This window comes from Saccostrea cucullata, unplaced genomic scaffold, assembly GCF_032062105.1.
Source record: "Saccostrea cucullata isolate Sc308-1 unplaced genomic scaffold, CSIRO_AGI_Scuc_v1 ctg4053, whole genome shotgun sequence".
Lineage (NCBI taxonomy): Eukaryota > Metazoa > Mollusca > Bivalvia > Ostreida > Ostreidae > Saccostrea > Saccostrea cuccullata.
Genome location: NW_026936524.1, coordinates 59,102 through 63,290, shown reverse-complemented (window position 1 = coordinate 63,290; position 4,189 = coordinate 59,102). Strand labels below are relative to the sequence as shown.

At 33.1% G+C, this 4,189-nt stretch overlaps 1 long non-coding RNA gene across 1 annotated transcript; it reads left to right on the top strand.

Annotated features, from left to right (window-relative positions):
• Positions 1-1,702: 1,702 nt before the first annotated feature.
• On the top strand, positions 1,703-3,955 carry LOC134245765 (uncharacterized). The gene is made up of 3 exons (XR_009987519.1): positions 1,703-1,913; positions 3,621-3,686; positions 3,910-3,955. It is a non-coding gene; the product is annotated as an uncharacterized LOC134245765 (long non-coding RNA).
• The last annotated feature ends 234 nt before the right edge of the window (positions 3,956-4,189 follow it).

Sequence of the window (4,189 nt, the reverse complement as noted above, 5' to 3'; positions counted from 1 at the left end):
TTCAATCTCGAAGTCCATAAAACAATACAAAATAAAATCAGAGCAAACACGGACCTCCGAAACATCAGAGGTGGGATCAGGTGCCATGGAGGATTGAGCATCCCCTGCCGACCGTTCACTCCCGCCGTGTGCTCCTTGTCATGATGAGGAAATAACGGAAAAATATGTCGTCAATTCAGTGTATAAACAATGGACCAACAATTGATATGAAAAACGGCAGTCAACATTTGACTCAATGATAAATTGTATTTGCTGACAAGGTCATTGTATCGACCACAGAACTTACGAAATGATTACTTTAAACGAGACTGTTGAAATTCTTGTTTCATCAACTTGCTTGTCAATAATTTACCTCGTTTTAGAAATTGTTCATAAGTAGAGCATGCTCTTGCGTATCGAATCAACTGAGATATGTACACTCTAATTTGGTCTAATTTGGTTGACTTGTTTCATACTTATTGTTAATCTTTTTATTCTAAATTTGACTACGGAATGTTCCTTGTACCTGATTCATATACATACATAGGCAAACAACAGGTCTAACCGATCAACTGTGGATGCTTACTCCTCCTCGGCAGCTGATCCACCTCTGAAATTTCCAAGGGTTTGTCTTTAAGTCCTAGTCACAGATTTACATTGTTGTTAGTTGTAAGACAGATATACAGCTGTATATGTGTTACATTTACTCCTTTCATTTATCCCTGTGAATCAGAATGAAAATGGGCTTCAACATATTCAAGGATTACAGTAAGGTAATGTAAAATGTAAATTCTAGAATCTAAAAAAAGACTCTGATATCTCTTTTACTTACTTGCCTCACGTAAAGGCAAAAAAATATTTGGAAGAGATGAGACGTTTAATAAGTTTAATAAAAAATAATTCAGTGTATTATAAACAAATTGATCGAAAAAATAAATTCTTAAATTTGGCTTCGTAGAGTTTTGTGGTTATATGTAATTGCCATCTCTTTAAAAAAATATTTATGTTTCCTTACCTTTTAATACCAATTCTACGTAAATATCAAAATGACGTGGCCACGCGATGTCTTGGATTCAGCTAATTTTTTTCTTACTGAAACTTCAATGAATGAAAAGATTGACTATGTGAAAGAAAGCATGGTAGTTTATCCGGTTGCCATGGAAACGGGACTAGAAGGTGTAAATTATAGTGGATATTTTTATTTATCAATAATATCAAAAAAATATTTACTAAACAAAGCTGTTTATGTTCATATTTTTTTATATCCTTCATGACAATCAAAACTATGTAAAAAAAATAGCCAAGGTTACAAAAATTTTACAATTTCTAATTTTCTGATGCCAAAAAAGTGAATAATTAGTCCTCGTTACCTCCCTTGTTAGACTTAATATTTAAAGACTTTGACAAGTGATGTGAAAATTCTAGAAGGGAGATTTAGATTCAAGAAATGTTATTTTGCAAATATCATTTAAAACATTTATGGGTAAATGAAAAATAAACATTTTATTACACTATAAAGTTGGTCTAAATGTGCTTTTTCTCTATCCGAGTTATTTCCCTTGTTGGAGCTCTTCGGCATTGAAGAATACAAAATGTGTAAATTGTAAACAAGATGGCAGACAATGAAATCTGCAGTTTTTCTTCTTGTTTTGAAACATCTTGCTCAGGAAAATTCTACCTCAAGAGACTCAGAACTTGATGAAAAACAGTTGACAAAGTTGGGATAATCTTTAAGAAAAGACAAAGGGTTGATCTGGACATGATGAGTATTACACGTAAAGCTACTCGTAGAAAAGAAAATATGAGGACATCAGGGTGGTATGGGGGCGAAGGCCGAGAGGATTTTAGCTGTTCCCTTCAAGATGTCTTTGAAATAGAGATCGAGAGATACATATTGTGGTGTGGTAGTCCCCGACCGATCCCGATTGCAATGTGTAAGTATTTTTTTTATTCATAATTCTATTCAGGTGTCACATGTACCTTCATAGTAACTGATAATCCGAGATTCCTCTGACTCTAACCCCCGCTTTTATATTGTGACTTGTGCGCACAAGTCACAATATAAAATTAAAGCAGGGGTTAGAGTCAGAGGAATCTCGGATTAGGTAACTGACGGTATAATGAAATATAAGACAATAAAAACAAACAAAACCATGAAAACTTGGATGCACAGTTGCACATATTACATGTACATGACATTGAATCAAATACTACTGTGCAATATATGTGCCCGTTTTGGGTACTGGTATTTTATTTTCTATAAAATTCAGTATATTTGAAGAAAATTGTATGAATTTATTTTTCCAAATGATAATATGCTTGTGTCCAATCTATTTTTACAAACAGGATTTGTAGAAATCATACCTCGGAAATCAGGGGCGTAGTACCGGGGGGGGGGGGGGGGGCACTTTTTATCCCGACATTACCTTTACTATAGAAAATGTTTACTGAAAGGAAGGTTGGCCCCCCAACATTTCAGCAAAGGGTAGTGTTATAAAGAAAATTTACCCCAAAAGTTTAAATTGAAAGATAGTTGGCCCCCCCCCCCCCCCCCCCCCCCCCCCCCCCCCCCCCCCCCCCCCCCCCCCCCCCAAACCGCTTTTTCGTTTTGTTTAAACGTAAATCCCCCCCAATTTTTTTTATTGTCTTGTTTTTTTTGGTTTTTTTTTTTTTTGCTTGTCAACTTTTTCAGGTAAGTAAAAAAAAATTTTCTCAGAAACGATGCTAAGCGCCTGGAAATATTAAACCTTTGACTTCTACAATGATAACTGAATAGTGTGTTAGATTTTTTGAAATTTTAAGCAATATCAGGACTGTAGAATATTTTAAAGAATTGATTAAAAAAAGTGTAAGTGTAAAATTATGAAAGTACATGCAGACACACAGATTTACAGATGCTAATAGTGTTCTAGATCTAAGTACATATACTTTGTCATACTATTATACCATTATGAAATCATTTTGGGACCTTGATACAATGGAGTTATTTGCCCTACAAGGTGATGTATTGTAAAGTAGGTAAAGAAATCTATCCAAGGGTATTAGAATATGACAACTCCATTTGTACTTACCAGGATGCAGCTTTCTGTCTCATAATTTTAATTTTACTGATCACTGTTTTTCAGCTATATATTGCAGGTATATCAATCTTGCACACAATTTAAATATGAATAGTTTTAGTTTGACAATATTGATCTGTACAGATGAGATCATTCTGATGCTGTGTACTTTACATGTCAAGGACATATTGTAAAAATTAAAAATAGTCGCATTAAAGAACAAAATAAATTATACCACATTACGTTAGTATATAAAACATGTATGTTTTTATTACAATTAATTTATGATATAAATAAATTTCATTTTCCACTTTAGAAATTAATTGTTGTCAAATTCATTTCTACTCTTAGTCTCTATATCTCTGGTGATTTGTCAAAACTGCAGAAAAGCTTTATATGTAAATTAAAAAAAAAATGCTTGATGACAACATTAAATCCACTCCTTTATCAATCATTCCTCTTGATTCAGAAAATTTTCAGGATAACATGTAAATATTAGGTACATGTAATATATATATATGATGTTCAAGATTTTAACCCAAACTTTCAAATTAAAAAATAATTTTTAATTGATCATTGCAGCCCTTGCAAGATTTTCCTAATGAAGATTCTAAGGATTACAGATCCTCTAGCAAGGAGACCACAAAGGTACATAGTATTGTGTATTAAGTTGCATGGATTCATGGTGACTTAAGACATGATTGCCTCAACAATGCATAAAGGGAGATAATAATGTTTATAGGTTGAAAATGTATATGTTTTATATATAGCAAAATTTTAAGATTCCAGTTTTAAGTTTTTGAAACAATTTTTAAATGAATTTTTATCCAAAGTGACCAAAAATTAATGTTATTTTTTTTTATGTGAACAGATAGAAATGACCAGAGCAGAGGACATACAGCCCCCCCCCCCCCCCCCCCAAAAAAAAAAAAAAAAATTCAAAGTGGACGGGAAGTACATTTTACATGAAAAATACAAAGTAGGAAAAATAACAGAAAGAAAAGAGGATCCAGTTAAAGTTGTCACTGGTGCAAGATGGACATAGAGAGGGTTTTCCAATGATCATTACTAAAATCCACAGCAAATTAATATTGCAAGGCTGAGCTACTTTTGATCTTACACAAAAGGACATAAAGAAATATGAATTCGAG